Raw genomic sequence first — 17,132 nt, 5'->3', positions numbered from 1 at the left:
AATTTGTAATTTTACCTTGTAAAAGTTCTATAAATCTCTGGATGGCAGTTTCCTAACATTCGTAACTGACAGTTATTGTATGTTAAAATGCATTTTGATTTCTAATCTCCTCAAGGCTGAGGTTCATGTATACTCAAATCTTAAAATGAGTGTTTAATTCCCACATAATGAACTGTGATGTGATGGTGAAAATAGCTCTGAATTTGGCAGAAAACATTGTATTTTATGCAAATAACATGAAATTTGGCAAAACAACACCAAATAAAAAAAAGGGGGAATCTGGCAAAAAGTAACACTGAATTGCCCAAAACAACAACAAATTTGGTATAAAACACCACCAAATTTGGCGAAAAAAGAAAACTGAATTTGGCAAAAAAGACAGTGAGTGCAGCGAAAACCACTGACCTTGGCAAAATAATAATAATAATAATAATAATAATAATAATAATAAACCCTGTGAATGCCTGGGAAAAGAATAGGCCTCCGGTATGTTCTGCCAGTGGTAAAAGGCAACGAAAAGAACAAACCACTAATAGGGCTAACCCCCCCCTCCCCCTTTTAGTGTGATTAGTTCGTTCAGGACAGAACTAATGAAGCCTCGGACAAGCGCTGTCATGGTCGGGGACGACACTTGAACCCTATGCCCATCCACAATGGTAACGACACTGCTAGCCACACAGAAAATGATTTAAATCCAAATAGAGGTTCTAGGCACTGCAGTCCGGAACCGCGGGACTGCTACGGTCGCAGGTTCGAATCCTGCCTCGGGTATGGATGTGTGTGATGTCCTTAGGTTAGTTAGGTTTAAGTAGTTCTAGGTTCTAGGGGACTGATGACCTAAGATGTTAAGTCCCATAGTGCTCAGAGCCATTTGAACCAAATAGAGGTGTTTTGCAGGATATGCTTCCTGCAACCACTCTAGAAGGCATTAAACAATCAGAGGAAAACGAAATCTTAAGACAGTCACCAGAACAAGCACAAATAGAACACGAAGTGACATACATATTAGATATAGAAGAAAAATTTCAGCTGACATATATAGAATACAAAGACACACATACAGACATTAGACCATTCTTGCATAGACCACCACCAAATAACCCACAAGTCGAAACAACAATAACAACCATCAGCACAATCATACACAATCATACACAAGAAAATAAATGAAAATACAACTATGGAAGAGTTACAACTACTGGTTTATATAGGAGCACCCACTACACTAAATATACACACTAGGTAGAGATCAGAACCAACCAACACACAGAAGAAAAAAAAACCACAAAACCAGCATGGAAAAATAGGCTACAGATCAGAATAGAAAAACTGAGAAAAGACATCGGACACCTAACACAATTTATAAGAAATGAAATTACAAGCATTGGCCAAATGACTTAGAAGATACAAAAAAAGTGAAAATAGAAGGAAACAAAACCAAACATTCAACACAAACCAAAAGAATTTTTATCAGACAATAGATAACACACACATTAAAATAGACAACCTACCAAACTTAACAGACATGGAACACTTCTGGAGCAACATGTGGTCAAACACGGTACAACATAACAGACGTGCATGGTGGATACAAGCAGAGACAGACACATACAAGATGATACCCCAAATGCTTGAAGTGATAATTTTGCAACATGGAGTCACCCGAGCAATTAATTCTACACACAATTGGAAAGCCCCTGGAAAAGATAAAATAGCAAATTTCTGGCTAAAGAAGTTCACCTCAACACATTCACATCTAACTAAATTATTTAACAGTTACATTGCAGACCTATACCCATTCCCTGATACACTTACACATGGAATAACTTATCTGAAACCTAAAGATCAACCAGACACAGCAAACCCAGCAAAATATCGCCCCATAACATGCCTACCAACAATATACAAAATATTAACTTCAGTGATTACACAGAAATTAATGACACATACAACACAGAACAAAATTATAAATGAAGAACAAAAAGGCTGTTGCAAAGGAGCACGAGGATGTAAAGAGCAACTGATAATAGATACAGAGGTGACATATCAAGCTAAAACTAAACAAAGGTCACTACACTACGCATACATTGATTACCAAAAAGCTTTTGATAGTGTACCCCACTCATGGTTACTATAGATATTGGAAATATTCAAAGTGGATCCTAAATTGATACAGTTCCTAAACATAGTAATGAAAAATTGGAAAACCACACTTAATATCCAAACAAATTCAAATAATATCACATCACAGGCCATACAGATTAAGCGTGGAATATACCAAGGAGACTCAGTAAGTTCTTTCTGGTTCTGCCTTGCTCTGAACCCACTATCCAACATGCTAAATAATACAAATTATGGATACAATATTACTGGAACATACCAACACAAAATCACACATTTGCTATACATGGATGATCTAAAACTACTGGCAGCAACAAATCAACAACTCAACCAGTTACTAAAGATGACAGAAGTATTCAGCAATGATATAAATATGGCTTTTGGAACAGACAAATGTAAGAAAAATAGCATAGTCAAGAGAAAACACACTAAACAAGATTACTTATTGGATAACCACAGCGACTGCATAGAAGCAATAGAAAGAACAGATGCCTATAAATATCTAGGATACAGGCAAAAAATAGGAATAGATAATACAAATATTAAAGAAGAACTAAGAGAAAAATATAACCAAAGACAAACAAAAATACTGAAAACAGAATTGACAACAAGAAACAACACAAAAGCTATAAATACTTATGCTATACCAATATTGACCTACACATTTGGAGTAGTGAAATGGAGTAACACAGACCTAGAAGCACTCAATACACTTACACGTTCACAATGCCACAAATATAGAATACATCACATACATTCAGCAACAGAAACATTCACATTAAGCAGAAAGGAAGGAGGGAGGGGATTTATCGACATAAAAAACCTACATTATGGACAGGTAAACAATTTAAGGAAATTATTTCTAGAACGAGCAGAAATTAGCAAAATACACAAAGCAATCACTCGTATAAATACATCGGCTACACCACTGTAATTTCATAACCACTTCTACAACCCTTTAGATCACATAACATCAACATATACAAAGAAAGTAAATTGGAAAAAGAAAACACTGCATGGCAAGCACCCGTATCATCTAACACAGCCACACATCGATCAAGACGCATCCAACACACGACTAAGAAAAGGCAATATATACAGTGAGACGGAAGGATTCATGATTGCAATACAGGATCAAACAATAAACACCAGATATTACAGCAAGCATATTATTAAAGATCCCAATACCACAACAGATAAATGCAGACTTTGCAAACAACAAATAGAAACAGTAGATCACATCACAAGAGGATGTACAATACTAGCAAATACAGTATACACCAGAAGACATGACAACGTAGCAAAAATAATACATCAACAACTTGCCATACAACATAAACTAATAAAACAACATGTTCCCACATACAAGTATGCACCACAAAATGTACTGGAGAATGATGAATACAAATTATACTGGAACAGAACCATTATAACAGATAAACCACCACCACATAACAAACCTGACATCATACTCAGCAATAAAAAGAAGAAATTAACACAACTAATCAAAATATCCATACCCAATACAACAAATATGCAGAAGAAAACAGGAGAAAAAATTGAAAAATACATCCAACTGGCTGAGGAAGTCAAGGCCATGTGGCATCAGGATAAAATTGACATTATACCAATTATACTATCAACTACAGGAGTCATACCACACAATATCCACCAGTACATGAATGCAATACAGCTACATCCAAACTTATATATACAACTACAGAAATCCGTAATTATTGAGGAGGAGGAGGAGGAGGAGGAGGAGGAGGAGAAGAAGAAGAAGAAGAAGAAGAAGAAGAAGATGATGATGATGATGATGATGATGATGATGATGATGATGATGATGATGATGCAACTAATTTTGCAAAAATAGCAAGGAACTCGGCAAAAAATAACAAAAAATTTGACCACAAAATAAAAAAAAATTTTATGTCCCTACATGTTACTCCCACAAAAACTAAAAAAGATTGTGAAGTTGAGTTGTAGACATGTTTTTGTTTACACTTAATTGCAGTAAAATTAAAAAGCTTGACTGAATACCTGCTTTCTTTCCGGCAGCTTAATTAGAGCTTGTACCTCAATTATTTAGTTTATATTTTGACAAGGAAATGAGAATTTTAAGTTCTTCGGTTCAAATAATTTGCATCAGTAGTTTGCTTAAATACTGTTACATATAGGCACAAATTTTACCAAATGTGTTTGCTTGTTTGTCGGTAACTCAGTTGCCTTTTTTGTACCCAAATATTATTTTACTATGAATGAAAAGTACCTGACTTGCAGTAAAATTGTTAGTTCTGGGGTATAGTGTGATGGCTGCTTTTGTTTGGTTCCCCCCACCCCCCATTGGAGTGACTAAAGGCATGGGGATTGGTGAACTGATGAGCATCAGTGGTTCTGTTGGATATGCAATTCAGACAGACAGAGAAACAAGAGGGATAATGCTGCCCTTGAGGCTGAAGTAGATGATTCTAGGAAAGATCTGGACAAGGTAAGGTGAAGGAAGTGTAATGAGAGATGGTTAGTGGCAACTGGTAATACAAGGAACAGGCATATAATATCATCTGACGGCTTTGTGGCGAATGTAAAGAATAAGTTTGACCTGTTCCTACAATAGGGAATGGATGAACATCAGACAGATGTAGGCTTAGACATGGCACAATGAACATTCAACAATAACTGAAAAAGTAAGAATGTAAGGAAGTCAGTAAAGAGAAAGTAAGTTTTGTTATTAGGTAGTTCTCATGTAAAAGATTTATGCCTAATTTTGTAGGATAAACTAGAATCTCAATGCCAGGTAACCAAGTGAGGATTGCATCACCATCAAAACATATCAATGTTGCGTTTGTATCTGTTCAGCGTTTGTGATGCTAGATCTCATTTGAACTCTTCAGTCTGGAGATTTAATTTGCAGCTGGAACAGCTGCTTAAGTCAGGTGCAGGATAGAGTATTGGAGTGGTTCAGTCAGCAGATCGGGTTATGCTACTAGGCTTGGTTTCCACCACAGCAAGAAAGGGCAGATGTAAACGGGTTGCCTAAGAGCAGAAAAACCCTGGGGTGGAGAGTGGCAACATCATCTGCATCACTACGAACAGTTGGTGGTTGGAAATTATTGACAAACCCCAAAAAATTTTATTTCAGACCAATTATATCTGCCAGTGTGAAATGCCAGCAGTCTTTGTTTCTTCAGAATATTTGAGTAGCGTGTAGTAAAATTCACTACTTAATTACATGGATGAATTAGTCATCAAACTTGGTTGACACAATCTTTCTGTCTCTGAATATCATTGGACCACTACTGTAGGTATGTTAAGTGTTACAGTATTGAGGTTAACATCTCACTTCTGTAAAGCAGAAATGGAGAAAGGAGCAGATGCCTTATTCATCAGGAACTGTCATAAATTTAAGATATAGACTTTCATAAATTTTACTTCTGGCAGCACATGGGAGCATGTGGAAGAAGTAGAAATTCATTATGAATTATTTCTAATAGTGTACACTGTGCAACTGCAGGTGATTTCATTCTGTTCATAAATCAACTTGAATCTTTATTGGTTTGTTTAGGAGAAAAAAAAATAGCAGGCTTCTCTTACAAACTTATACTGGAATAGTTCATTGTTGTCAGTAGCATTATCATTCAACTTGATTCCTAATGCAAACTTCCCAACTGGGACAGCTAATTGCTCTAAAATAGCCATTTATAATACGTTCCAATAAAGATCTAATGAACAATATTACAAAACCAGTGACCTCTCAGATCAGACCATGACAGTTATTTCTTTTCTTTTTTTCTGTGTGTGTGTGTGTGTGTGTGTGTGTGTTTTAGTACTTGTAAGGGTACAAAACCTACCAAATCTGACTTTGAGTGTAATCTGTAAGCCAAAAATTGATTATGCTTGGGAGATTCCACAAAGACGTGAAATGTATTAATGTATAAAGTGTTCATGGGATGAATGAAAAATAAAACACATTCATTTATTAAGTCCTTACTCTATTTGAAAGACGTTTAGACAGGCCGCAATAAATATTCAAAAATAAATTGGATATGAAGAATGTAAGGTTGTCAATAAAGAGAGAGCAAGTTTTGTTGTTAGGTAGTTCTCATGCTACAGGTGTAGGGCTATAATGTGTGTGTTTAAGTAAGAGCAGAACCACAAAACAACAGAGTTATTGTGTGAACATGTTATAAATGGATCTGATGTTAATGATTTTTTTTATATCTTATTTGCATCGAGACCCTGTAGGATCTCACAAAGCATTCTGCCTCATTTGAGCATTCTTTCTGATCTCCCACAATTCTCTCATTCTCTTCAGTTCACTTTGTCTCTGGTTTCTTTGGGACTTAATTCTCTGTCCTCACATTCCACTTGTGTGTCTTGTCTCTGTATACATTTCTGTCTTCAATTTCTATTGGATCGATTTTCTAGGTCCAGTTTAACTTGTGTGATCCTCGGTATTGTTAATTTGACCCCTTGTATGTATATTAGAATTCTCTTGGTGAGTAATTTTGGTGACAGCCTGATGATGTACCCATAGAACTTCAACCTTCTTTTCTGACACCTGCTGCTCTGATTGACATCTTCTCTGTAGTTTTCCTAGCGTGTAATCTGTATCCCTCTTCTGCCAGCTTTGGGCCAAGAATTTTTCTCATGATTTTCCTTTCTTCCTTCAGTATGCTTTCCATGTCCCTTTTTGTATGGAGTGTTAGCATCTCACTTGCATCCATTATTTCAGACTTGTTTACTTTGTTGTAGTGTCTGACTGTTGTGTGAATGGACATGCATATTTTATTATATACGAACTGTGTCTTACTAAACGCTCCCTTCATTTTTTGTAGTCAAGTCTTCTGCACAATCTTTTCTCCTCATGTGTAGGTTCAATGATTTCATCTAGATACTTGAAGTGTGCAACTCTGTTTCTTTTGCCATATTTTGTATCTGATTTTGGGCAGAAAAATTCAGACTTCTTGAAAGATATTTGCAGCCAAACTTTTTCCACGCATTCTTTTAATACCTCTTTGTTTGCTTGCTGTTGCTTCCTTATTTGATGATATGGCCAGGTCATCTGTGGAAGCTAGGTTTGATATTTCTATTTTGTCCCGGCATCTTCCTAGTTGAGTTGTTTTCCAGTTCATTTTCCTATTCCCTCATTAATTTGCCGAAGGCTATGTTGAATAATAGTGTGGATAATCTGTTGTCATGGTGAACCCCCCCCCCCCCCACCCACACACACACACACACACACACACACACACACACACACACACACACACACACACACACACACACACACACGGTGTGTCCATAATTAGTTTGTAGAAAGAGAACAACTGCCCAGAATGACATAAAATATTTGGCACAGGAGGGGAAATGTCATGGAACAGAAAGGAAAGGCAGAAAAAAGAAAATTTTACCAATAGATGCCACTGTAAGTAGCTTAACATGAATGATATTTGCTACAAGCAGCAGATGATTCGCAAGATGACAACTGTGGTTTGAGTTGCACATTACACCATCTGTACTGTTAAATGTACATTACTGCACAAGTTCAGCAGTCAAAGGTTGTGGTGCTGTTACGTAAGCCCATCCATCATGGCTAGATCATACTACATTGCTTGGGAGAAATTGGTTTTTAACTGTCCTGAGGCCAAAAACTGCATAAAAAAACAAAATGACATTGACGTTTAATTGCTATGAGACTTGCACAAGATATGTTCAGTATGCTGTCCTCGGTGTTCTGCCACAAGTTTAGATCAAGAAACAGCATGTTCCACAACAGATCAGTGTGTGTCTCAGTGATCAAGTTCAGTGTGTGTCTCAGTGATCAAGTTCAGTGTATGTCCCACAATGCTAGCCTTCAGTTCAGTTATGTTGGTAACTAGAACACTGAACACACAATCTTTTTGATAACCACATAGCCAGAAGCCACACAGATTAAGATGAGGTGATGGGGATGACTAGGCTGTAGGGAAATAGCTTCTGATAATTCTAACATTTCCAAAATGTGTCTGCAGCAGCTGCTTCACTGGCTGTGTGATATGTGGTGGAGTGCTATCTTGCATGCAAATGTTCTCACCCACACATCCATGCTGTTGAAGGGTTGGAATGACGTTGGTGTGCAAAAAAACTGGCATAGTGTTTACCAGTGATGGTACAGGTAACAGGACCTGCAGAACTCTTCTCCTCGTAAAAATATGAGCCTACAATATACGTCATCGTCAACCTGCACAACACTCACCTTTGCAGAATGAAGTGATACCAATTGATGTGCATGCTTATTTTCCATTGCCAATATTCTGCATATTGACATGTCCTTGGAGATGTAAGTGGGCTTTGTCTGTCTTGCTAGCAGGTCAGCAGGAAGAAACTCTTGGACATGTGTGATTTTGTATGGATGGCAATGCAGGATGTTCTGTAGCATTTTATCCACCATGCTCACAGGTATGTTCAGCATTTGGGCAATTTCCCGCGCACTACATGTTCGCACATCATCTCGACAGATATCAGATCAACTGCTTTCCTCCTCCTCACACAGTGCACTGCAAAAGAACCTGTCTTTTCAATTTAGTAAATATTTTCTTGAGACCCTTGAGTGTCCAGAAATTCTGCAGGCCTGCTGGTGCACAGTCACCATTCTTGTAAAAGAGCTTTACCAGCAGCATATGATCCTTCATCGATACATTCATGTTATGCATCTTGGACACAAACTGAGGAACACCTGTGCACCATGCATCTGTTGGTGTGCATATTCTGATACTTACAGCCCCATGTATTGGTCATATTTGCATTAAATTTTCTTTGCTCCACAATGTTTCCCCCTGCATCAATAATATGATACCTTCAGTGCAGATGCACATCCATCCAAAGTCTTGTGGGAGTCAGGTGAACCTGTGAGAAATGTGTATAAAAAAAATGGACAGTAGATGCTACATGTTAAGTCTGCGACAAGTTGAGAATTTGAGTTGGGCAGAATGCATGCTCAGGTAGCTCAAGCAGTTATGGCAACCAGTTGCGGCAACCAGTTGCATAAAGCGAGAAATTCTGCTTGAAGTCTCAGTCTGACACATTTTTACTTGTTGTCATTGAATTTATTTCATGACTCAACTGTGGCTGAAGTCTTTAGAGCCAAAGATGAAGAGGATCAGCTAGCATTGAGAGTAAATGGCAGATTGTAAACAGGTGTGTGTAGTGTAGCAAAATTTTTTACAAGCATTTTATAACTTAAAAAAGAAAAAAAGCCTTTGTTGCAAAAGGCAGTATTGCTAATAATGCATTTTGAGTGTCTTCAGATTATCTGCAAGTAATAAAAAATATTGCTACATGACAGTACATGAACCTATCTGACGCCGACATTCACAGAGATTAATCTAATGGTGAAGTATAAAAATTATTGTAGTCACTCTAAAACACCAAACGCCAAATCAGATAATGGGAAGCCTCAATACTATAAGGTTAAAGTGAGATGCACAACATCCAGTTTGGACCAGGAGGATTACCTAAAAATTACATTAAAAATGTTAAACATGTGTATATATATTTTTTTTCTTTAACTGAGCTCAGAATCAATATAAAATGTGTGCGAGCTGTGGAATAATAATAAAATGAAAGTAAACACTCACCAAACTAAAGTGGGAAGCGGTGCAGAGATACGGAGGCGATCACAAATATGTAATATGACACGTGAATAGCCAGTGTGGCAACTTCACATAAACACCAAAATAAGTGGATTGCCAAGTAAACTGTGGTCTAAGAAAGCAGAAAGAAGCTTTGCCGGGAGCAGAGCAGAAATGCAAAGACTAAGGAATAAATAAAGTATAAGGGAGAAACAATTAAAATAAATAGCAATAAAAATCATAAACAAACCACAGGTGAAATTTTACATAATCAGTGGTAATGATGAAGGTAAAACTAAAACTATATAATACTTACAAAAGAAGGGGGGTATACAGAAGTGGGGTATATGAAATTATAATGAGAATATTGTAAAGTAAGCAAGATTAAATGTTCTCAAACTGGGCCTGGTGATGGTGAATGCCACAAAATGGTTTCAGTCGTATACCTTGCACTGGAAACAATCAATTTCGATAGAGAAAAGTCCTATATTTATCTATCGGGCATCATCCAACTTGGAACTAATTACATTTAATATCCCAAAAGGTTCCATTTTCAAGGTCCTTACTTTCGTGTGTCTGTATTAATGACCTTTCATCATTAATGTTATCAGGTGCCAAATTTTTATTTGCATGTGATACAATCATTGCATTAGATAATGAATCAAATATAGTTTTAGAAATATTTGATAATTAAATATTCATGAGCATCAATAGAGGCTCCCAAGGCAATTATTTGTCACTAAACTTTGGAAATAGACACTACATGCAGTTTAGAACTTGTAAAAGCCTCCTCCACCCCACCCCCTCCCCACGCCCACCTCACTGTATAAAAAGTGGCTAAAAGCAGAGAGAAGGAGTTGACAGTGATAAAATTCTTAGGATTACAACTTCATGATAAATTCAGCTGGGTGGAGCAAACCATAGATCTCCTGAAACACGCAAAGCAAACTTTATCTGCAATGGAAATGTCATGCATACGGAAATAAATTTTTTTTCATATATCACTTACTTCCATTCTATAATGTCATACAGGATCGTTTTTTGGGGTAACTCATTAGCTTATTAAAAGTTTCCCAAGTCCAAAAGCATGTAATAATAGTTACTTGTTATTTGAACTTGGGAACATCATGAAAAACACTGTTTGAGGAACTAGATACACTATGTTATCAAAAGTATCCAGATACATAAAAAACCATATGTTTTTTTCATATTAGGTACATTGTGCTGCCACCTACTGCCAGGTACTTCATATTAGTGACTTCAGTAGTCATTAGACATCATGAAAGAGCCTAATGGGGTGCTCCGTGGAACTCGCAGACTTCGAACGTGGTCAAGTGACTGGGTGTCACTGTGTCATACGTCTGTATGCGAGATTTCCATGCTTCTAAACGTCCCTAGGTCAACTGTTTCCAAAGTGACAGTAAGTGGAATCATGAAGGGACACGTACAGCACAAAAGTGTACAGGCCGACCTCGTCTGTTGACTGACAGACCGCCGACAGTTGAAGAAGGTCGTAATATGTAATAGGGAGATATCTATCCAGACCATCACACAGGAATTCCAAACTGCATCAGGATCCACAGAAAGTAGTAGGACAGTTAGACAAGTGGTGGGAAATCTTGGATTTCATGGTCAAGTGGCTGCTCATAAGCCACACATCGTGCTGGCAAATGCCAAACGACATATCACTTGGTGTAAGGAGCGTAAACATTGGATGATTGAACAGTGGAAAACCATTGTGTGGAGTGACAAATCATGGTACACAATGTACTGATCCGAGAGCAGGGTGTGAGTATGGCAAATGCCCGGTGAACGTCACCTGCCTGTGTGTGTAGTGCCAACAGTAAAATTCGGAAGGAATGGTGTTATGGTCTGGTCATGTTTTTCATGGAGGGGGCTGGCACCCCTTGTTGTTTTGCATGGCACTATCACAGCACAGGTCTACATTGATGTTTTAAGCACCTTCTTGCTTCCCACTGTTGAAGAGCAATTCAGGGATGGCAATTGCATCTTTCAACACGATTGAGCACCTGTTCATAATGCATGGCCTGCGGTGGTGTGGTTACACGACAATAAAATCCCTGAAATGGACTGGCCTGCACAGAGTTCTGACCTGAATCCCATAGAACACCTTTGGGATGTTTTGGAACGCAGACTTCATGCCAGGCCGCACCGACCGACATCGATACCTCCGACAGGCAGCACTCCATGAAGAATTGGCTGCCATTACCCAAAAAACCTTCGAGCACCTGATTGAAGGTATGCTTGTGAGAGTGGAAACTGTCATCGAGGCTAAGGGTGGGCCAACACCATACTGAATTCCAGCATTACCGATGGAGGGTGCCATGAACTTGTAAGTTATTTTCAGCCAGGTGTCCAAATACTTTTGATCACATAGTGTATGTAATTGATGCATCTTCAAGAGTAATACATACTAAACAGGACAAAACTTCAAGATTTTTCATCTTTAATTTGTTCTTTTATATATAACACAAATTTTATAATTTTGATGATGAAAAGTATAATTATTCTTCCAAGAAAAAAGTGAGAGGCGAGTTGTTTAGAGAGTTCTTCATCTTGAGCTTCCAAAATTTGTTGCTCACTCAACAAACATGAGGTAAATGCAACACAATTGCCGCAGATTGCATAAACCTAACAAGTAAATGCATATAATTATCTCAATGTGATCATATTCGCTCAGTCATTGTTGGTAGTATCTATTAAGTTAGCTAGTGTTTCTTTCAAAATAATGCTGGAAATTGACAACAGAAGGCAGCATCAGTCGAGGGGCACATCACAAGGCTTACATGCATTGTTCTCACATGAACTGAATCCAGTTTTCAAGGATAGATCGCTAGAGCATTAAGAAAATCGCAGCCTATACACAGGCAGAGTCTTTTTAACTAAGAGTTGTGGTCTGCGCTGTACTATTGCTTGGTGTCCAAAGTGTTAGCCATTGTTAATTTACTGGTGTTGTTGCATAACATTCTATGATATGATCAATTGGCAGGTCCCATTTATAATTGCCTAACAGAATCAAATCAGGGAACCACCCTCTTTTTTTTCCATTGCTTACAAAGATAACTATGCTATGCTTGAAGGTGTTTTTTTTTTTCTTCCCCCTAATACATACGTATTGCAAAAGTATGCAGTTTCAGAGATAAAGTGCAATTAAATTCTCTTTAAAAAAATCATTTTCAATGTGGTTTGTTGTGCTAAACTGGTAAGAAGTGCTACTTCGGTATCTAAAACCTTTATCTAATAATTTACACCAATGTAAAAACGGAGACATCTGCATTGGGTAGTTTAATGTGTGAATGGAAGATGGCTGTGTATGTTTTGAGTGACAAATTTCAGAAAAAACCTTGTCTTACAATTGGGTAAATAATGGTATTCATTTTCTTCAAAAACTTTATCCTTTTTTAAATGACTGACAGTTACAATTACATTTAAAAGACCAGATAATATTGAGATTATCCTATAGTTCAGTTTGCCTAATCTTTAGCAAATCGATGGGGCCAAAAGGGGGTTGGATATGCTCACTGTATATGTGACTTTTGATAATCCCAATTTGCCTCAGAGGTTGTCTCATGGCAAGCACATCTTGACCAGTCTAGACCAGGAAAAAGATGGGTGAACCGTGGGTCTATGAGTGAGGGTTTCATGAGTGTTGTCAGTCCTTTATAACAGTAAGATCTGGACATGGTTCAGTGAGTTCTGTACCTTGTAGCGGTAAAACTATGTTTGGATATACTGGCTTTACCATGTTCAGTGCAAAGGTATCACGAACATAATTAATAAAGTATGAAGTAAATAAACCTCAATAAGTGTTACATGCTTGTGAGCTGTATGACTGTTGGAGGGGGGGGGGGGGGGGGGTAGAACAGTTGTTAGTAGAAAATAAGAAAATATGTAGGGCTCTGTCCACATTTCCTATACATCTCTAGCTGATCATTAGATTTCCTTGTGGCCAATGAGGGGTATTAAAAAGTAAGCTATGCATGTCATCCTATGTTAAGCCCATTTTGCAACAAGAGTGGGGTATTGCCAGAACAGGCTGTGTGTTTCATGCAGACAGAGTTCTGCTGCAGCACAGTTAAGACACATCCCAGTGTGGGAGTGAAATAGTGCTGCAACTAGAAATTTACTCCATAGTTTAAGTATGTGGGACAGTGCAATCCTTGTGGGCAAAAAGTATAAAAAATTGCAAACAGATTATGCTTTTACCGAAAGAAAAAGGGTGGATTATGACTGAGAAGAGATACAGACTGATAATTACATGAGACTGAAATTAGTAGTGTGGAATTCCCATCAAGGTGCATTATGTGAGCTAACAGTTGACTGTGGTGATTTTAGTCTTTTTTTTTTAAATAAACACTCATTCTCCACGTTAATTTCTCCTTTGGTTTTCATTCACTGTCTTACTGCAAAATACATGCAACCATTTCTATTCGTACTGAAAATGCAGGACATATGAGGGACCCAGTTGTGTTCTGCTGCTTCAAGGTAAAAACACAATTTTTTTTTTTAATACTCCACTAACCTCAGATCTTCTGTAGATGTCCTGGTCTCTCTGCAGATGTGGTGCTCAGGTTGAAAGTTCATTGTTGTTGTGGTGTGGCTATAAAATAACTGGCAAGGTGGTATGGACACTATTTTACTAACTCATCTGGTAAGTTCCAGATTTGACAGACCAATAGTTTTTCTTTTATTCACAACACATGAAGCTGACCGAGCGAGGTGGCGCAGTGGTTAGACACTGGACTCTCATTCGGAAGGACGACGGTTCAATCCCTCGTCCGGCCATCCTGATTTAGGTTTTCCGTGATTTCCCTAAATCACTCCAGGCAAATGCCGGGATGGTTTCTCTGAAAGGGCACGGCCGACTTCCTTCCCCATCCTTCCCTAATACGATGAGACCGATGACCACGCTGTCTGGTCTCCTTCCCCAAACCAACCAACCAACACATGAAGCAGATAATGCTATAAACTGCTGACAAACCACATTTCACAGTTCATGTTGGTACCAATTACAACATTGTGTTACATAGTTAGTAGAAAATATGTTTACAAAAATGATGAGCACTTTTGCTGTGTTCTTCTCTGCTTCGCACACAGTTGGGATATTTGAATACAATTTTATACAACATGCTTCAAAGATCTTAATTGCGCTACCTGTAAAACAAATCATAACCTTAAAATCCCCATTCTCAACTGATTAGATGGCCTGAATCACTTTGCTTCATAGCAGATTTTGGTGGGAGCCAAAGATGCATGAAGTGCCTTCATCTGAATATCATTATACTAATGTTAATAAATATTGTTACAAAAATGAGATCTGAAATAGAAGGATTAAAGCTCATTATTGAGAATGTACTCAGCATTATTAACATTTAATCAGATTTATAGTATATCAAGTATTAATAAATATATCTTAAAAGTTTGGTTTGCTGACTCCTGAGTTACCAACTAATTACATCATTGTCCTACTAAAATGATGCATTTTCTCATGGAATTGGTAGTTACTGTACCATCTGTTGTCTGCCTATCACCCCAATCTCTCATGTCATGCCTCAGCTACTGCAACCTCAAAAAACTATAGAGTGAATCTTGGAATGGAATATTATGGGTCCAGGGCCAGAACTGTCACAAGATTCTCTTTGAGAGTCTGATGGCATATGAATCAAATGCAATGTTGTGTAAAACATAGTGAAATAGAGCCAACAATTTCAGACATCAACCACTGACAGAATTATCCAACAACTGAGAAAATGATTCAAAGCAATGCAGATTTCCCAACAATAAGGATGTAAACACAGTGGTTCTCTAATGGCTTTGTGACCAAGGAGAGGATTTCAATCATCAGTGAAATGAACAATTGGTAGAAAGTTGACTGTTGTTTACAGAGACTTGATGACTATGTTGAAAAATAGTGTCATATATCAATTTAACTTTGAAGTGTAGTCTAGGATTCAATAAAAGTTACTCAGCCTGCCGTAATAATGTGTAACTTACTTTCAGAAGTCTCCTCGTGCAGTGTTAAATATACTACCAGCAGTTGAAGTAGGTTGCAGGTAAACAGGGCAAGTTCTGAGAAGATAAAGCTCCACAATCTCTTTGTAATCTTAAGAGAGAAAAAGGTGCATTTGGAAAATTTTCACCTTTCATAGTGTGCTGTGTAGAGTGAATGGAGTGAATGGTTGTCCATTGCTTGGGCTGACACTGGAGATCAGGCAGCCTCTTAGCTGCTCTCAGTACAGATTCAGGAGGTACATATTCACTGTCAATCTGCTCCTGCTGATGGTGGCGGTACAAACTGTCCAATGTGTACAAATTGTTTCTTTTTTTTTTCCCCCTCATGTCAAAATTATCAATGCAAATGCACACGTGGCACTGTACAAGAATAAATGAATATTTTTTGCCATATTAAAGGACCCTGGCAATACTTGGACAGCCCTATCAATGGGCTTCCCATGGTCTTTTGTATGTATTCATTTAGCCCTACCTACCACTGTGTTTTTTAATGTTCCAAGTAGCTGAAGTTCTGTCTCATGGCTTTGCATGGTAAAATTTTCCCTAAAGAAGTTAGAGGGGGGAAAGAAGTGGATGTGAAGACATTTTCAGCATTTGGAAACATTACAAATGGTTGTTGCAGACAATAATCAGTTCAAATGTATTGCCATTGATGGCCACAGGGTAGCCTTGAGCAAAGCAGTATTTACTGCCCAGCAATACTCACATCAAGACATTAGAAAAAATCTCAGTGGCTGCCAGCAGTTGGTGGAGGTGAATGAGCAGAAAAGTTTAAAACTTGTCTAATGTCCCATGTGCTGTACACCATAGTTCAGGCTACTTACAACATTTATAATAGTGACTCGACAGTGGAAGAACTGTATGTGCAAACACCTAACAGACATTACTCATTATAAACTACATCATTTTATTTACTGGTGTTTTTCTTAACATCTACAAATCTGGAATACGTTGTGAAGGCTTGATTTTCATTATTTAGTAACTGATGAAATTAATGAGGAGTTGAATACTGTGAAACTGGCCTAATGATATTTTAGGGGCTCTGCACCCTCCGTGGTTTCCCACCCCCTGCGCACGCACACGGGTGCCACCCCCGTCCCCCGCCACCCCCGTCCCCCCACAAACACCACCACCACCACCACCACCACCACCACTACTACTACTACTACTACTACCACCACCACCACCACCACCATTGACACCTAATTTACAAGCAACTTCAGCAATCTACTGTGTCTTATATTTACTTGTAATTGATAGATCCTTTGGTTTTGTCACTGCTGTTCTTATTTTAGTCTGTTTGCATTTACCACTTGTCAGTGCTCATCAGCATAGTAGATAAACTTGATGTAAACTGCTCACTATAAA

At 38.0% G+C, this 17,132-nt stretch overlaps 1 protein-coding gene across 1 annotated transcript in view; it reads left to right on the top strand.

Moving 5' to 3' along the window:
• Positions 1-17,132, top strand: part of LOC126184382 (E3 ubiquitin-protein ligase HUWE1-like) — a 219,850-nt gene that overhangs the window by 115,120 nt on the left and 87,598 nt on the right. The window lies entirely within an intron of this gene.

The sequence above is a fragment of the Schistocerca cancellata genome, chromosome 4 (assembly GCF_023864275.1).
Source record: "Schistocerca cancellata isolate TAMUIC-IGC-003103 chromosome 4, iqSchCanc2.1, whole genome shotgun sequence".
In the NCBI taxonomy this organism is placed as follows: Eukaryota; Metazoa; Arthropoda; class Insecta; order Orthoptera; family Acrididae; genus Schistocerca; species Schistocerca cancellata.
The sequence above is the reverse complement of the archived record's forward strand: the minus strand, read 5'-3'. Positions and strand labels throughout refer to the sequence as shown.